The sequence below is a fragment of the Microcebus murinus genome, chromosome 14 (genome assembly GCF_040939455.1).
Source record: "Microcebus murinus isolate Inina chromosome 14, M.murinus_Inina_mat1.0, whole genome shotgun sequence".
Classification (NCBI taxonomy): domain Eukaryota; kingdom Metazoa; phylum Chordata; class Mammalia; order Primates; family Cheirogaleidae; genus Microcebus; species Microcebus murinus.
Window position 1 is genome coordinate 13,637,352 of NC_134117.1, and position 20,212 is coordinate 13,657,563.

The 20,212-nt window shown below is 37.8% G+C and overlaps 1 protein-coding gene across 2 annotated transcripts in view; it reads right to left on the reverse strand.

Annotated features, from left to right (window-relative positions):
- Positions 1-20,212, reverse strand: part of ATRNL1 (attractin like 1) — a 615,535-nt gene that overhangs the window by 101,873 nt on the left and 493,450 nt on the right. The window lies entirely within an intron of this gene.

The following is a 20,212-nucleotide window of genomic DNA, read 5'->3' on the forward strand; positions in this document are numbered from 1 at the left end:
TACCTAAAGTTCCTCATCTATAAAATGGAGCTAAAAATAACTTACTCATAGTGTTGACATGAAGACTAAAGGAATTAATTTACATATGAAGTAAGTCACAGTAAGTACTTGTAATAGTCAGCTATTGTTATGCCTTTCTGCCCAGTTGCCACTTTGCTTTGTAATTGCTCTCTGTTCACGAAGAACATGCTCAACTCAAAAGTAAGCTCTTTAAGAGCAGAGACCATATTTTTAAAATCTCTGTTAATGGCTTGAAATAAATTAATGAAGAAATTCAGGCTCCAGGAGAGAATTTCATTGAAGCCGGGATGCGGAAATTCTGATCCCAATGTCATACTTTCCACACTTGTCACATCAATACTGCCATGAGTATCTGCCTATTTTTCCCATTTTTTGTTCCCAGCTTTTATGAAGGAGTCTTATCTGACTGTGAACATTATATGCTGCATAGAATAGACTTTTCCTAGCCCCTAAGACTGAGGTGTTCAATAAATATTTAATGAATAAATGGGTATTTGTTTTTGCTTTTCCAAATTGTGTACAAGGTAAATCTCAGACAGCTATAAACAGCACCTCAATCTAGAACAAATAGAGATAAACCAGCAGGAAACTTAAAAAAAAAATCAAGATCCTGCTATTACTTCTCAGGCTGGTCTATTCCAAAACACATTATGTCATTAATGTAAAATGTTACCATAAGAACATAGCTGACAGATAACTAATAACTAAGCTGATAACTTCTGGTGGTAGAGTACTACATAAAGCACACAGTTCCTCCTCCAGTAGAGCATTCTTCCAAGCTGACTGCAACTCTGACTCATCTGCTCTGGCAGAGTAATACACAGAGCCCTGGAGCCGTGGGGCTGGGGGTGGCATGGGGAGGGTATGAGATGTGAGATGATCTGTAGAAGGACTTTACCATGGAGAAGATGACTAGGAGTTCCCCAGGTAAATGAGGAAGAATGATTTTTGGCAGAAGGAAGAGCATGAAGGCAGAGGTATAAAGGCATATGGCTTGTTTGGGAAATTGCCAGAAGTTCATTGAGGATAGAGCCTAGGAAGTGTTCTGTAGAGAGGAATGAAAAGAGGCCAGAGAGGAAGACTGTTGTCCTCCAAAAAATCCAGGTCCCTCATCACAACTGCACACTTCCAAGCCATGACAGGGATTATCACTATCTGCTTAAAATGTCATACTGATATGCTCAGATGGAACCTTCCAAGTGTAGCACATAGTGGGTCTCCATGCAACCTTCACCAAGACACGGTGCACACCATCCCAAATGAATACTTGGAAATTTTTTTTTAGGAATTCAGAGTGCTCTTTTATTAAACTATTGGTCAAATCTGTTATACCGAGAGGACATTAGATTAAAACATTTATTTCTAAAACTTCTGTCATAAAAGTGAATCAAGAAGCACTGTAAAAGTTAACTGTCAGCAGAAAGAATGAAAGTGCAGATTTGGCAATATTCATAATGAGGAATCAAATGTTAATAGATCCAACATAATAAATGACTTTCTGCTATGATTATTATACCAATTATAACCTATTCTAAGTAAAAGAAAAAACATGGACAAAACTTTGACTGAAAGAGATATTTGACTTCTTACAAAAACATGTATGTAATGACCATATAGTAAAACCTACCCGGATCTCTGAGAGAATTGAATCATTCTAGATTACACAATTTTCCCAGAAAGCTGAACATTAACCTTACAAAAACTAAGGCTTTGCTATTTTAGGGTATTTAAAAAAAGAATGTGAAATCACTGAAATATATTTTTCCAGACTAAAATATGTTAAAGTATTGTGTTTAGTACACAATTTACTTTAGTATAGTGTAATATTGTCTCAATGTTCCAGGGTCAACATTATGAATATCAGTTTTCACATTATGCTAAAGATACATGGAGTTGCACATGTACATGTAAGTATCCTACAGCTGTAACCCTAGGGATTTCCTTTCTTCCTTCCCTTCCCCACTGTCTCAAAAGCAACCAATGCCAGCTTGCTTGTTGCTTGTTTGTTTCTTAATATAAATGCAATCTAAAAATTATGCAGCTGCCAGTGGGTAAAATGTCTGCTTTTCTGAAAAACCCATCGGTGATGCAAAGATTGAAGTGAACTTCTCCAGAGTTTTTCTTCTTTTCCTCATTGTCTTCTTCCCTGTTGCTATTGGTATGCTGTGATCCGTCAGCATCATTCAAAGTATTGCCTAATTTCTACATTACCAATCACATGGACCACAGACATCTTCTTGACAGTGTGTAACAATTCTCCTATGTCCCTTGAAGTTTGTGGGCAGAGTAGCCTTTCCAATTTCAAGAATTTTGGCAATAGTGTTTGGAAATAATCTTACTATAACATCTAGAAATACTTTATCAGACCCAAATGACTTCATTGGACATGAAGCAGACTTAAGTTCAAATATTATGGGATCTTGTACAAATTATTGAACTTTTCTGTGCTACAGATTCTTCATATGCAAAATAAAGATTAGAATACTAATCTTGCAAGGTTACACTGAGGATTATAAAGAATAATATATGAATAAGGCACTCAGCATAATGCCTGGCAAAAAGTAGTTGCTTAAAATTTTATATTAAGTCAAATCATTTGAAAATGCATTTTTCCTTAGTCAAAACCAATTGGATATCAGAAATCTTATATGGTTCAAAATTAATAGTTACCTTCTCTCTTTCTCCAATTTTGTTTTGCACTCCATGGTGGGGAATGGAAGTTTATGTCAAGATCTTTTCTTATCTTTTTCTCAGACTTGGTCCCAAAGTATGAGACCAGTATTCTAGAGTCTGTGCACTAAAGTTGCAACGAGTTTCAAGTTCAAACATTAGGCTATTGTAGAGAAGATGATAATTGATCAATGCAAGTGGTACAAAGTTCAGAAGCAAAAGCCATTTTAAAAGACAAACATTCACTTGCAACCTTTCCGTATACACAGCAAAGAGAAAAATATTTTATGAATAGATATGCTTAGAAATGACTCCTAAGTGTATTCTTTTGTGTTCCTGTGCCACCTGAGTAGCCTCTTATCCCAGTAGCTCCCTCCCTATTATTTGCTAAATTAAAATTTCCTTAATTTTATAATCATGTGGAATAAGAGGGAAAAATGAGAAGAAAGATGATAGTGGGCAGAGGATGCTTTTAGCAGGACCATAGCATCCTCCCACAGGTATCCAGGTCATTCCTAAGCTCTCTGGAACCCAGAAGACAGGACTTGCTATGTCTGCTCATGGCCTGAGATACATGGAGTCCTTGGTGTGGTCAAAGGAAGTATATTTGCGTAGCATTCCCTTTGGTCTTTTCCTCAAGTGATTTGATTGTGTGAACACAGCTACCTCATCAGAACTTGCTTTAGAAAATGAAGTATGTGAGAGTGAATAAAATTTCTCTCCAAATCTGTTTTCTTTTCCTGCAAAGCTCCTTTTTCAGTATGACTAAAAATTAATGGTCAGAGTCTATTGTAATCATCCTTCCCCTGGTTTTACTTATGTGCTCTACCAACTCCCTCTTGGTCCTACTAATTATCTAATTGAATAAGCCTCTGAGGAGCCTTCTGTCATTGGGTGGTCCCCACTGCAAACATCTGACTCATTGTGTTGTCTTTTAAAAGGATGGCAATTAATTAAAAGATTTACACCACAAATACAGGTATCAGCAGGGAAGCAACCACCAGAAACATTAATAGAAGAGAGGCAAGGAACAAATTCTTGCTCAGGGCCTCAGAAGGAATCAACACCTTTATTCCAAACCTCTGGCCTCCAGACTATTGTTTTAAGCCACCAAATTGTGGCAGTTTGTTGCAGCAGCCCTCTGGAACTAATACAATCTCCCTAGTTACAAACCAACTTCTAATAGAATGGCTGGGGAATATTGATTGCTTGTCATCTTTTTCTGTTGTTTTAGAAATGATCATGAAGTATGATACTGCAACTGTGACCAATCCCAATACTTCAGAATATTTTTCCTGTTTGGGGGTCATTCAAGCCACTTGCATTTGAGAAATAAGCTACATATCACACAGCCTGACAAATGTAGCCCAAACAAAGGTCAATGGGAAAATTCATTTAGTTATGGGAATTTTTTGATCATTATACAATTGATGATAGTCATAAAATTGGAAATAGTTGTAATTGCTCTTTAGAATGTAGAGATTGTTTATGTTGTATGCTGGGTTCCCTAGGATATAGACTCTGAGACTCTGAGGCATGTGTGCAGAAGGTTTATTGGGAAGTTGCCTCAGGAACAGCATCTGTGTGGGGTGACAGAAGCAGAACTTGACAGAGGAAGAAGTTCACCTACGATGCAGCACCTCTGCCTGAGTGGGGTGGTCCTTTAGAGTCGACTCAAACTGAGACAAAGGGCCAGGGCTCTGAACCTGTGCATAGAAAGAGGCTGTCTCCAACAAGGGGGCATTACGTTGGGAGAGGCAGCTTCTTCCAGCAGAGGGTGATTCCTGGAGGTCTCAGCTCAGAGCTGTGAAAATGAGAGACTCAGTCCTGAAGTGGGGATGTGCAAAGCACATCCCAGCCCTACAATAGTATACATAATTCTCAAAAAATTTTCCTTATTAGCTAAGACTGTGACTTTGGCCAGACCCAATATACTATGTTGTGATATTGACAAGGTTATTGGACATTTATACTTTTGTTTCTCATGGGGGTTTTGTGAGGCTGCTATATTACTGCTGTTACTAATCCTCCCCTAAGAGTGCTTGCTCTTCAGGACCATAAATTACTTCTTTCATTTTCCTACCTTGGCCAGCAATTCTGATGATAATTTTCCTTTTCAAAAAAGGGCAAAAATTATGATCTCAGTGCTAACTCCATGGCTAGGTCAATAGTCTAAAGAACTGAGTAAGCATTACTCAATATTTTATTCTCCACACTTGGTATTCAAATGATTCAATGTATCTTACTTTTTGCTAAGTCATGAGGCTTCCAGAGGAAGAGGTTATCCTTATTTTACATGCAGGTACAGTGGAGGATGAGATAATTAGTGAATTTCACGGAGGTTCTATAAGCTGTCAAAAGGGGTGGCAGAGAAGATACCAATTTTTTCTGTTTGCCTGTTAAGTCATATTCTTTTTCAGGAAATGGCAACTGTATATGCCTTTTCTCTAATAAGAGTAATTGCAACTATTATTTATTGATCATTTATTATGTATTGAGCACTCGCTTGGGCAGAAGGAGTAGATGAACTAAAAAGCAGTTTTTGGACACTGTGCTAAAGACGAATACATGCTCCAAGTATTAGCAAGATTATAAGAATTTTTGAATCTAGAATATGATTAAGTCATATTGGTTATAAAAACTACTACCACAAAGCAACTAAACCCTTTGGGTAAAACATTTCCATCAATACTATTAAAATAAATATTGGTTCCTATCACAGTAAGGCAAGAAGATACACACCAGAGTAGAATTACTAACCTTGAGGATGGATATATGATAGAAGGTACTAGGGAGAGGTATGAGGTGACAACACCATAGTCCTACATGTAGACATGCCACTTAGAAGAAAAACAAGGATGATGCTTTCCTAATACAGATTCCAAACCTGGAAATATCTACATGTCTATTGGCAATCTCATTCTGTTAAAAGCAAGTAGAAACTGATTGTATTACCTAACTTAGCTAATTGATAGTTTCATTTCTCAGGATAAAAGAATAAGGAAGCAGATATTCTTGTCTGGTTCTGACCAGCAAAGAACTGAACAGTAATGTTATAAGAACCTCTAGGATAATGACTACTCTCTTTTAGAATTTATAATGCTAGACAAAAGTAATTCATTCATCCTACAGATACTTTTAAGCACAAACTTTGGGCAGAACTATTCCAGGCCCTGTACATAGAGCAATGAACAGGACATATAGGATCTTTCCCTTTATAGAAAGGAAAAGAGTGACTAAAAACCAAACAGATATGTGACATAATGTCAAGGAAGAAGAGATGATAAGCAGTTTACTAGAGCAAGTTGAGGAGGAGCAAGAGTGACACAGAGTGCTGCATTAGAGAGGGTGATCCAGGAAGGCCTCTCAGAAGTGAAGTTGGGCATGATTTGAGGGAAGTGAGGCAAAGACAGAAGCCAAGGAGAAGTGGCAGTAAAGGAAAAGGCACCTGGAGAGGACTGCAAATGATATATTCAAGCACCAGCAAGAAGACCGATGACTTGGGAAATGTAGGCTCTGTCAAAGTTATAGTCATAAAGTTAAAACACGACGATGGAAGCCGAGGGTAGCGGGGGGCGTAGAGAGAGAGGGAGTTTCTCCAGCCTCATTTTGCTACTTGGGAGCAAGACTGAAGTAGAAAGAGAATTGGACAAGTTGGGTTTATCAAGGCTAGAGTAATTATGAGAAATGAAAGGAGCAAGAGAGAAAGGCAAGATTATTGCAGGTGTAGATAAACAAATAAAAGTATGTGAAAGAGAAAAGATTACGAGGGAGGTGATCACCATTGAAAAAGTGGCAGAGTCTATGGAGTGGAGCTTCTGACTGAGATCATATCATTTTTGAGTAGAGGTTAGCAAAGCTGGAAATAGAGAGGATAGAAGTTGGAAAACAGGATGTATGAAATTTGGAGGCAGTGATGGCATAGGCCTCTAAGGAACTAGGGAAGTACACACCTCACTTCCAGGTCTAACGGTCTGAAGGCTGCAGGACGACCACTTGAGACAATTGCAGGGAAGTGGGTTCCTCAGGAAATGAATGCCCAGGTTTCAATTAGAGCAAAATGGAAAAGGACACATTCCAATTGGTTGAAGAGACTGAAAATAAAGGCATTTGCCTAATGGCAGATTGTGAATTTCTGAAAGCAGAGTGGAAAGGCTTGAGGGACAAGGAAGACGTAGACTATTAGGTCAGAAAAGGAGAGGTTCTGAGCATTATGGATTTGGATAGACATACTAGAACTTAGGAAAGTGGGTTTCAAAAAGTTCAGAAAAATATGGGTATAATTCCATCACTAGAGGACCTAAAATAATACAGCTTAAAGGACAGGAAGCATTAAAATGTTATCTAAAACATAATAAAAAGGATAAAGAAGAAGTATTGTGGCTGCAGAAAGTAGCTTCTAATAGGATGGCAGTGGGGTAAGCTAGAGTACACGATGTCAGACTCAACAGGCCTGCCGGGGAGAGCAAGTTCTTGGAGAGGATCAAGGATGTGGGGAATGCAAGGATGTGGCAGACAGCTGGATCCTGAGAGAGTAACAAACTTAACCATAGACAGAAAGAGGGTCAGTCGCAGGCAGTCCATTATGGTGCAGGAGTGAAGCGTCCTGGCTTGGGCAGAGCGTAACCATGGAGAAGCATTCTGCAGGAATACTTGCTCCAAAGCATCCATAACAGGGAATCATACAGAGCGTAAACACAAATGGCAAATGGCAGGCCCCTGCTGCTTGGGAGGCAGGTCTTTCCACTAGATCTTTAAAAGATAATATATTTTATGTTAAGACTCCACGAAATTAAAATACGGGCATAAATTAAATAGGCAGTTTGTATAGGACAGAGAGCAAAAATGTGGGCTCTCATACAATATTACCTAGATTCAATTCCTAACTCTGCCATTTAACTGTGTGAACTTGGTCATGTTTCTTAACTCTCTGTGCTCAGTTTCATCATCTGTAAAATGCCAGTAATTATTAATATATCTACTTCTTTGGATTGTTGTGAGGATAAAATAAATTGACACTTATAAAGCATTTGGGATGCTTCTTTGAATACGGCAAGTGTTCAATAACTATTTGCTATTATTATTTCATTTTGTCATTTTTAATGGTCTGTTTAACTTATCATACATTTTTACTGTAAGAATAACTTATTCTTATAGCTGAAACTAAATCTTCTGATTTACGATGGACTAGCCCAGGGGCTTATATGCGGCTCTGATGTGACACAGACTTTGAAGAAACTTTTGCAGACAGGTTCTAGATTCAGCACAGTACTATGAAAAGCCAAACTGAGTTCGAATCCTGGCTCTACCTCTTACAGAGCACATGACTTTAGGCAAGTGGATTAATCTTTCTAAATCCAAGTGTCTTCAGCTATAAAAAAGGAATAATAGTGCTAATAACTCATAGGGTTTTTGCAGTGACTAAATTAGATAACTTGTAGAAAGCACCTATATTTGTGTATTGTGTTGCATAGAGTAGGCATCCAATAAATGGCAGCTACATTATTAAGATTATTATTTAGCCTCTTTTGCCTCCTTAATTAGAGATATTTTAATTTGCCTTCTTATTACAGATGAACAGCATAAATTCTCAGTTTTCTATTTCAATTTCCTTTTTTCTCCTTTATTATATGTCCTGAAGGAATTTAAAAAAATCTCACTAAAAAGAAATACTGGGACATAAACATACCTATGATGGTCATTTCATTTCCCATTTATAAGAGAATTATGTTGCTACTCAACTGCTACTCTCTCCACCATAGATCTTTGTATACTGAAATTTTAATCCATGATATTGTCAGAGGTAGAGCACTTGGGGGTCAGGGTCAGATGAAAGACTGTGACTAAGACACAGCATCAAGAAGGGGTGTCTTTAAAGCAAGCACACAAAGACAGCAAACGTAAAGAGAGTTAGACAATGGATAGAGTCAGTTGTGGGTTTAGAAGTGATATATATCACAATAACAGCCATGTTTTCTTCTTTTATTTCATCATATTATGGGGGTACAAATATTGTTAGGGTTACATATATTGTCCCTGCCACCCCTCCCTCCCATGCCAAAGCTTCAAGCATGTCCAACCCCCAGGTGGTATGCACTGCACCCATTATATAAGTATACACCCTTCCCCTCCTCCCCCCTTCCACCTGCCGACCACCCGATAAAAGTTAGGGTTTTTTTTTTTTTACATTTTGGTTATATTGTATATCTTTGCCTCTCCCTAAGAAGGGTTAGAGGTATTCCCTTCCCCCCCCCATAATGCTCGACACATCCCTAAGATTTGGGTCACCCCCACCCTGAATCCCTGGTGTACACTACCACCCTTTGAGCACCATAGTTTTAGTCAGTCAGTACCAATTTGATGGCGAGTAGATGTAGAGCCCATTTTCCAGCTCTTGTGACGCCTCACTTTGGATAACGGGCTTGAGCTTAATCCAGGATAGCATAAACAGTGCTAGCTCACTGTCATTTCTTAGAATTGAGTAATATTCCATTGTGAGCATGTACCAAATTTTAATTATCCACTCATGACAGGCACGTGGGTTGTTTCCATGACCATGCAATAAAGAATTGTGCTGCCATAAACATTCAGGTGCAGATCTCTTTGTAATAGAATGTCTTATGCTCTTTTGGGTAGATGCCTAACAATGCTATTGCTGGGTTGAATGGTATTTCTATTTCTAGCTGTTTGAGGTATCTCCAAATTCTTTTCCACAAAGGTTACACTAATTTGCAGTCCCACCAGCAGTGTAAGAGTGTGCCTGTCTCTCCACATCCTTGCCAGCATTTGTTGTTTTGGGATTTCTTGATACAGGCCATTCTCACTGGGGTTAGGTGGTATCTCATTGTGGTTTTGATTTGCATTTCTCTGATGATTAGAGATGTTGAGCATTTTTTTATATTTTTGCAGGCCATTATTCTGTCTTCTTTGGAGAAGTTTCTGTTCATTTCTGTTGCCCGTTTCTTGATGGGGTTGTTTGATTTTTTCTTGTTAAATCTTTTAAGTTCTAGATAGATTCTTGTTATTAGATCTTTATCAGAAGTGTAGAGAGCAAATATTTTCTCCCACTCTGTGGGTTGTGTATTTGCTCTAATGATAGTTTCCTTGGCTGTGCAGAAAACTTTTAAATTTGATCAGATCCCGTTTGTTTATTTTTGATGGTGCGGTGATTGCCTTGGGAGTCTTCCTCAAAAAATTCTTTGCCTAGACCAATGTCTGATAAGGTTTACCCGACATCTTCTTCTAGGATTCTTAAGGTTTCATGCCTTAGGTTTAAGTCTGTTATCCATCTTGAGTGAATTTTTGTGAGAGGTGAGAGGTAGGGATTTGCTCTTCTGCATGTAGCTAACTAGTTTTCCCAGCACCATTTGTTGAAGAGAGATTCTCTTCCCCATTGTATATTTTGTCTCCTTGATCAAAATTAGGTTACCGTATACTGATGGTTTCATCTCTGGTATCTCAGATCTATGCCAGATATCAATGCTTCTGTTCTTGTGCCAGGACCAGGCTGATTTAACTATTATTGCTTTATAATACAGCTTGAAATCAGGAAGACTGATGTCTTCCAGTTTTTTCTTTTTACTTAAGATTCCTTTGGTTATACGAGGTTTTTTCTGGTTCCATACAAAGTGAAGAATTATTTTTTCTAGATCTGTAAAGAAGGCTGGTGGTATTTTGATGGGGATTGCATTGATTCTGTAGATCACGTTAGGTAATAATGACATTTTAACGATATTGATTCTACCAATCCATGACCAAGGTAGATTTTTCCATCTGTTTAAATCATCTGCAATTTCTATTTTTAGTGTTGCATAGTTTTCCTTGTATAAGTCTTTCATATCTTTTGTTAAGTCCACTCCTAGATATTTAATTTTTTTGGGGGGGGCTATATTAAAGGGTATTGCGTTTTTGATTTGAGTTTCTGCTTGATGGTTCTTGGCATATATGAATGCTTCTATTGTGTATATTGATTTTATAACCTGAAACTTTATCAAATTCAATTATCAAATCTAGGGGTCTCTTGGATGAATCTATGGGGTTTTCTAGGTATAATATCATATCATCAGTGAAGAGCGAGAGTTTTATTTCATCTGCCCCTACTTGGATGCCCTTAATACCCCTCTCTTGCCTGATTGCCATAGCTAGGACTTCGAGAACTATGTTGAATAGGAGAGGAGATAGTGGGTATCCTTGTCTAGTTCTGGTTTGAAGGGGAATTATTTCAATTTTTCCCCATTTAGAATGATATTAGCAGTGGGTTTGTCATAAATGGATTTGATAAGTTTAAGGTATGAGCCATCTATGCCTATTTTGTTAAGAGTTTTTATCCTAAAGGTGTGTTGGACTTTGTCAAATGCTTTTTCTGCATCTATTGATAGAATCATATGGTCTTTTCTTGATTTTATTTATGAAGTAAATTGCATTTATAGACTTCTGTATGTTGAACCAGCCTTGCATCCCTGGAATAAAGCCCACCTGGTCATGGTGAATTATTTTTTTGATGTGCTGCTGAATTCTATTTGCTAATATTTTATTTAGGATTTTTGCATCTATATTCATGAGGGATATTGGTCTTTAATGTTTTTTGTTGCATCCTTTCCTGGCTTTGGTATCAAGGTGATATTGGCTTCGTAGAATGAGTTAGAAAGCATACAGTCCTTCTGATGGTGTGGAATAGTTTCTGTAGTATAGGTATGAGTTCATCTTTGTATGTTTGGTAGAACTCTAAAGTGTAGCCATCTGAGCCAGGACTTTTCCATTTGGGGAGGATTTTAATTACTGCTTTGATTTCTGAGCTTGAGATTGGTCTGTTCAGGAATTCTGTTACCTCCTGGGTGAACTTAGGGAGGTTGTATGAACCCAGGAATTTGTCCATTTCATCTTTGTTCTGTAGTTTTTGGGCATATAGTTTTTTATAGTAGTCAAATATGATGTTTTGTATTTCTGTGGTGTCTGTTGTGATCTCTCCTTTTTCATTTCTTATTGAGTTTATTAGAGTCCTTTCCCTTTGAGTCCTTGCCAATCTAGCAAGAGGGCCATCAGTTTTGTTTGTCTTTTTGAAAAACCAGCCTCTGGTTTTGTTCATCTTTAGTATAGTTCTCTTGTTCTCCATTTCATTAAGTTCTGCTTTGATCTTCATTATTTCTTTTCGTCTACTAGGATTGGAAGTTGTTTGCTCTTCTTTTTCCAATTCCTTGAGCCTATTCATTAGGTTGACATTATCTAAGCTTTCTATTTTTTGAATGTGAGCGTTAATTGCTATTAGTTTTCCTCTCAGGTAAGCTTTTGCTGTATCCCACAGGTTTTGGTAACAAGTATCACCGTTATCATTTTGTTTGAAGAAACTCTTGATTTCCCTCTGAATTTCTTCCTTGACCCAATAATTTTTCAATAGTAGGTTGTTTAGTTTCCATGATTTTGTGAGACAATGAGTGTTTCTACAGGAATTGAACTATAATTTTATACCATTATGGTCAGAAAAGATACAAGGTATAATTTCTATTTTCTTGAATTTTTTGAGATCTGATTTGTGGCCTAGGATGTGATCAATTTTGGAGTAGGATCCATGGGCTGCTGAGAAGAATGTAAATTCAAGCTTATTTGGATGGAATGTTTTATAGAGATCTATCAGACCTTTTTGATCAAGGGGTCTGTTCAGGTCCATTATTTCTTTGCTTATTTTCTGTTTGGAGGATCTATCCAGATCATTCAGTGAGGTGTTGAAGTCCCCAGCTACTATGGCAGTGTTTTGTAACATGGTGTTAAGATTAGACAAGATTTGCTTTATGTAATTAGGTGCTCCTGTATTGGGTGCATAGATATTAAGAATTATTAAATCTTCTCGATGGATGCTCCCTTTCACCATTATAAAATGTTCATCTTTACCCTTTTTTACTTTTGCTATTTTAAAGTTTATGTTATCTGCAAATAGTATAGCTACCCCAGCTTTCTTTTGACTTCCGTTGGACTGGATGATAGTTTTCCATTCCTTAACCTTTAGCCAGAAGGCATCATTATGGGTTAGATGTAATAACGGCCATTTTTAAAGTACCTAATGTTTCCTTTTCCTGTGCAAGGAAAGTGAATCAGTCAGGACTATAACCCAGGCCTGTCTTGGTTCTACTGCCTAACTCTTTCTCCTTGCTCCATATTAGAAGTAATGAGATGCCACAGGAGACAGCCAGACACATAGTAGTTCAAAGTTTGAGGCTCAGAATCCAAAGATTCTATGAGATTTGAAGAAATGAGACAAGAGTGAAAAGAATAGCAAATTATAAGGAAATATAGAAGAAACCTCAAAACAGAAAGGGTTTTCCATCCTTCCTTCAGCACCATCCTCTGGTTCTTGGTGATAGGAGCCAATCTCCCCACCTGGCTTGGTAGAGGCCCTTCCAGTGAGAAGAGGTGACTGGCAGCTCCTGGCCAAGATGAGGCTCACAATACAGGAGCCATCAGCACCGGCTGATGGTGAGAAGATCCATATTCTTTCCTATACACCACATTTTGTAATTCTAGCAAACACAAGCCCTCGAATTTTCCATGACCTTAGCTTTTTCCCCCTTTATTTACCTCATAAAAGGGAAGTTAGGACATATTAATCTCTGCAAATAGTTCCATATTTTCTGAGATCACCTCAGAAGAAGGATATTTGAATAAGATAAAATTACTATTTGTTAGAGAATTTAATCATATTATATTTCTTGGAGTTGGTTGTAAAGTTTCTTAATGCCTTTACTTAATAACAGGTAGCTATAATAATTTTAGTGTCTCTTTCAATGATAACAATCTGTACTGACTTTTTTTTTAGCACCTGTTTGCAAAGGTCTTTAAAATCTCACTTGAAAAAAAAAAATCTCACTTTATTCTTGTAGCTACTATGTGAGGTGGTTAGAGCAGATTTACTATCCAAACTTTACAAATGACAAAACTGGAGTTCTGAAAGTTAAGAGACTTGTTTGAGGATACAAAGTACCTATGTCATGTTGGAAGGTGCAAGATGTGAACTCCTGTGCTCTTCATAATACAGATATACACCTTTTCAGCTGGTTTTTTTTCTATACCTCACTCCACCCTTCAATTTCCTTTCTGTTGGAGGAATTTTCTTATGGGCTCATGTGGGTTCTGGGCTGTACCATGCTCATCTATATGTACTCATCTATGAGATGCTAATTTCTATTTATTAAAGAATAATAATAAATATATCTGTTGAAAAAATTCTAGATATCCTGTTCTCTCTCCTCTAATAGTTCTGTTCACTATTGCAAGATGCAATATTGAGAGATTGAAGGGAGACACATATAAAGGAGGAGGAGAAGAGGTGCTAGGGAGGGAGAGGACCACAGACTAATGTCCTTTGTCTTTCACATGCTCTTTCTCTCCTAGGAGCAAACAGCAGTGCACTCAGGGAAGCTTTTGAGTAGCTACTGAACCACAGCAAGAAAATGGAAGCAAATAAGCAAACATGGACAAATTAACCAATCTAGGTGTGTTTCTGGGTGAACAAGGGGAGGTGTAAGTATTTATTCAAGAAAATTGCTTTTCTTGATTTTTATTTCACAAAACATGGAAAATCCATGAAGAATGTAGGAAGGGGATGAGAGTAGAATACAGGAGAGAGTATGTGGCTAAGTGCTAGGTAGCTCACAGCCATGGAATAAGAAAGTAACTCCCTCACTGTGCTATACAGCTTTCCATTTGTGTATTTTCATATGAATTAGAGAAAAGTCACTCAGGCAGTGAGGACTGATGGACAGAAATCAGCTGACATCAAAGGCTGCCAAGAAGCTATCTTAGCACAATTGGCCAAAGTCATATAGTTTTCCATGGGAAATGACCACTAAACTTAAGTTGGCATTCTCCAAGGGGAGAAGTTCAATTGTGACAGCTTCTTCAATGTTTCCAAGTGCTCTTGGTCCCATCTAAAACCAACAGTGCAAAAATGGTCACATCTCTGTACCTTTTATTTGAAAAGTGATAGATTTTCTGACAGAGGCTCTGTATCTTTCTCACTTGAATTTTAGCAGTTGGTGGGTGAACACAAATCCAATGTGAACTATCATCCTAACAATTCATCCTACTCAAGCAGATGGTCAGACTAAGACCCTAAGGCTTATTGCTGCAAAATCTTGGTAACAAGACAGTCATTCAATAAATGTTTATTGAGCATGGCCTATGTGCAAGATACTGTAGCCATGCCAGATTTCTTATTACTCAGTGTGCTGCTCCATATAATGAGAAGGTTTATCTTGCTGAATTTCTAATGAAGAAATGCCTCAAATCTTATTTCAATGGATGCCAATGATCTGTCTGTGAGAAGCAAATAAGAATTTATTCTAGTTGTAACTTTTTCTACATATTTTTAGGTCATTTGGCCAGATGAATTCATTTTTGTTAAAAAACACTTTGCTCATTTGTACATCACAAACCAAATAATTAGGCACTGCACATGTGTACCTAGAGCTGTAGGCTTTAGGTAGTAATGGGGAAGAAGAATTTTGCAATAACAAAGAACTATCTTATTGCAGGTGTGCTGATTAAGTAAGAGTAGTTAATACTTATTGCACTTACTTTAGAGTCAGTCAGCCCCTACATTAAGTGTTTTACACTGCATAGACCAAGGTGAAGATGAGTTCCTATTATGTAATTAATATTATGGATACCAATGACATTGTTCATAGAAATAGAAAAAATAATTCTAAAATTTGTATGTAACCTTAAAAGACCCAGAATAGCCAAAGCCAATCTGGGCAAAAAAGAACAAAACTGGAGAAATCATATTATCTGACTTTAAATTGTACTACAGAGCTACAGTAACAAAAACAGCATGCTATTGGCATAAAAGAAGACACATGGGCCAATGGACCAGAATAGAGAACCCAGAAATAAATTCACATATCCATGGTGAACTCATTTTTGATGAAGGTACCAAGAACATACATTGGGGAAAGGACAGTCTCTTCAATAAATGATGCTGGGAAAACTGGATATCCATATACAGAAGAATGAAACTAGACCCCTTTCTCTTGCCATATACAAAAATCAAACAAAAATGGATTAAAGACTTAAATCTAAGACCTGAAACTATGAAACTACTAAAAGAAAGCATTGGGGAAACTTTCCAGGACTGTGGTCCCCAACCCCTGGACCATAGATTGGTACCAGTCAGTGGCCTGTTAGGGACTAGGGCACAGAGCTCTGCTACCGCAGCCCCGCCCCTATATTTATTAACACTGCAGCACTGTTCACAACAGCCAAACTATGGCATCAATCTAAGGGTCCATCAACAGATGAATGGATAAAGAAAATGTGGTACATATACACAATGGAATATTATTCAGCCATAAAAAATATGAAATTCTACCATTTGCAACAAAATGGATAGAACTGGAGAATGTGTTAGGTGAAATAAGCAAGGCACAGAGAGAAAAATCTCATATATTCTCACTCATATGTGGGAGCTAATAATTGAAACAATTGAACTCATGGAGATATAGAGTAGAATGAGGCTGGTAAGGGTAGCGGGGAGGTAGGGGGATTAAGTGGAGATGGTTAATGGGTGCAAAAATACAGTTAGAATGAATAAGATCTAGTATATGATAGCACAATACAGTGACAATAGTCAAAAAATTTATTGTCTATTTTTAAATTACTAAAAGTCTAGAATTAGAATGTTCCTAACATACAGAAATGATAAATACTTGAGGTGTTGGATACCCTAGTCACCCTACTTTGATCATTGCACATTAAATGCATGTATCAAAACATCACATGTACTTCATAAATATCTATATCTATTATGTACCTATAATAATTAAAAATAAAAAATTTAAACAATAAGATTATGGAGCATTAGTCATTAAAATCCAGAAAAAGTGAGACGAGTGATACTGCTGTGTTTGTAACTGCTTAGGCAACTATTACTCTCAGGGCACTTTGGCAAGAGGCTGAACCATTAAGAGTACATCTTCTAGGGCCATCTAGTGTTGACTTTCTTCTGCTTTAGCTCTTGGGGAGTCCCTAAAACCATAAAGGTAAAGAACACTCTTAATCTCTCAATCACTGAAGTAGAACTCCTTGGTGGCTTAATATAGAGAGGGTTTTAGAAAAGGGTCTACCTTTTTTTGCTAGAAAGAACATGCTAGCTCAGGAGGGGAGTTGAGGATATATACCCAGAAGCACTGTGCTGCTCAGTTCCAAACAAGCAATAGTTTACTTTCTCAATTTTTTTGAAAAAACTTTTAAAATGAAGCCTACTGAAATTTCCTGAAGAGACTTTAAAGTGAAAATCAACACAAACTTTATCATATAATACAGAATTAACCTTCCTAAAAGTCTTTTTTATCGACCTGTATGTCTCACCTGCTAAAATCTCTCTTTGCTCTCTATGAAAACTCCAGTTCAGGCCAGGGCTGGTTTTCTCGCACATTCTGCTCCATTGGTCCCCCTCCTAACACTTCTGCTGCCCTTAACTCCTATCTGCCATACATTTACTTTTTCTTTTCCTAGAGTAGGGAAAGTCTGTAGGGATAAAGGATCGTTTTGCTGCAGATCTGGTCATTCTATGCATTTTTTCCCCCTCAAATGTTATGTGGCCTGTCACTCTCATGATCAAAATATTTTATAACTCATCACCTATAGCTTCTAGTCCTTATATGATATTTATGGATGGAAATTCTACAGAGAGGAAAACTGAAGAAAAGGATGATTATAAAATAATGCCCATCTGCAGAAGTTAGGACTCTTTATCTTTAATCCAAGGTCCTCTCCCCTAAAAATACTGTCAACTTATATGCATCTTGAGATTTCTAATGACATCAGGAATCTGGAGAGGGCTAATAATGTGACATTGTATTTGTCTAAAAAGGACTTTAGTAATGCTGTTTTAAATTTATTATAAAACTCTTATATGTGTCCTACACATGCTGATGAATGCATACATATTTCACTATTTGCACAGGTTAGATTGAGGTGAAATTTGGCAAGCATTTAATAGACTATTGTGAAGGTTAGATGTGTAAACAACTCCCCCCAGACTGCTGAAATAGTAATAAAATTTAGGGAGGTAAATATAATGACTATAATTTAAACTTGTCTAAAGAATACATGAATGTAAAACCTTAATAAAGCCCTGAGAAATTAGAAAACAACAACAAAAACAGGTAGACAGCTGCCACCATGCTGTGAAACAGAGTGAGAAGCAAACATTGTAACCGTAGCTACCAGCCCATTCAAACCTTTCACTGCAATTGAAATATCCTTTAGAGTAAAATAATTGACAAGCCATGAAGAATCTCTGCTTTATTTCCTTGATTTCCATTTTCCACAGCGCCATTCCACACAGCCTTAACAGCTGCAGGCAGTCTGCTGTTCCGAGCCCCGTGCCAGGCTTGGTGTTTCTTGAAGCATTCATTCCATTCCGTGTGAGTTGGGGACTTTTGCTAATGTCCTTGCCCTCCACTCCATTTGAGTTGCTGCAGTTCTCTGTGGCCCACTTCTCTTGGGTGCTGACCAAGAAACAGCTCTGGGTACTGTCTTCAGAGGCAGCCCCATGGGAACATTCTTTAGCCATGATTTCATTGTGACCACTGCTTAAGGCTAGTCTGAGTTTCGTGCTCACTGAATACAGGCTAGCTCCCTTGTGTCAGTATCGGACAACTGTCTTTGTTCTTATGTCATCTCTTACCTATGCCAACATGTGGCACATGGAGACATTCCATTGACAAGGCAGCTCTCATCCCTCTGCAGATTTAATATCTATCCCAGGCAGCAGTTTGGTACAGCTGTTTGGATGTCATTAGAATTCTTTTGTCCATAAGAAGAGTGAAACCCACACCACATTATACAATATGTTCATGATGTGGTCATTCCTTTGGATAATTATCAACATTAAGATTGACAATACCCTGCCTGTGACCTCAAAGGACTTCAGACTGATGTAATAAAACATGGGAAATACAATCTCTGAGACAGCTTTAGTCCTGCTGGCATTCTCTGCTAAACTGGTATGTGTATCCTTAGATAACACAATAATTGTATGCATTAATCATGCATATTTTAAACTGTGAAATACCAGAGCACAGGCCAATGTTATGACTTTTCTATCCAGAAACAGTTTGCAGGGCTTGGCCTATACAATTGGAAGACTGAGCTATAATACTTAGTCTCTTGCCTCTGGGTTTAGTTATTTATACTTTTCATAAAGCAATGAGTTGGAGTTATAATATCAGATTTTCAGGTTTTGAAAGTCCTTCTATGGCAGGAACACTGTATTCTAGAGCGCTGAATTTGGGTTTATTAATGTCCTACCACACAGCACAAGAAGGGCAGCCATGATGCTCCCTCCCTCCCATCCTCCACCAAGTTGTGCACAGGAATGTCTATGGGGAAATTCGCTTTGACAAAGTGTAGCTCCTTGATGTATGATACTTGAATAGAGGGTGCCTGTGTCCAACAACCCAAGAGAAATTCAGAGTCAAACTGACCTGAAAAAATGGGATAGTATATTATTTGATCCATTTCTGAAAATGCATTGGGGATACAGTCATAGCTAGCATGACCATCTATAGATTCCCTAGGAAACAGCTCTAAGGAGCTAGATTTTAGCAGATGTATATATTTCATGTTAGTTCAACCTTGCAAAAGGTTTTAAGATATGTAATAATAAATGACCAAAAGCTAAATCAATAAAAGTTTAAATCTTATGTCCATATATACTAATTTCTGTTTATAGCATCCATTCACTCAGCAAGGCAGCATTGTGCTAGGCACTGAGCTTAGCAGGTAGAGTAGTTCAAGTGGAAAAGACACCTAAGGAAACAAAGGGTCATGATGCAACAAAACATGGGCTGTGCAGACTTGCACAGCTTGGCTAACTGTACAAAGTTGCCTAACTGCTAGAGCCAAGAATCTTCCCAGAGAAGACAGCATTTGGCCCAAGAGCTGGATCTTAAAGAACTAGTACTTACTAATGTTTGGGAGGTCCGGAGAGAGCTTGGCATGCAGCTTGGCATGATTAAAACGTGGATGACTAATAGGAAAAAAGTGAGAGATACGGCTAGAAAAGCAGGGTGTGGATGGATCTCCAAGGGATTTCTGTGCCATTTGTAGACCAAGAATTTGTAACTTTAAGTATCTTTTAGGTAATGGGAAGCCACAGTGGGGCAGAGGGGAGAGTGGGGATAATTTTAAGCCTGGGTGCACCATGTAATAATGTCTAACATATGTTGAAAGCTTGCTATACACTAGATGCTTTTCTCAGAATAGTACATGAATAAATAGTACATGAATAAATATTTAATCTTTATGATAACTTATGAGGTAGGTACTTTTATCTCACTAGTAAAAAATAAGGAAATTGGAGGCACCGTGAGGCAGCAGTGATGAAGGTCATCTGAAATGGAGCCAAGACAGTCTGACTGCAGAGCACATACTCTTTACCAAGATTGCATTGCCTCTCAGAAGAAGATCTGAAAGAGAGCTCTAGAGACTATAAGAAATACACTGAACAGAGACAACCCTAGAA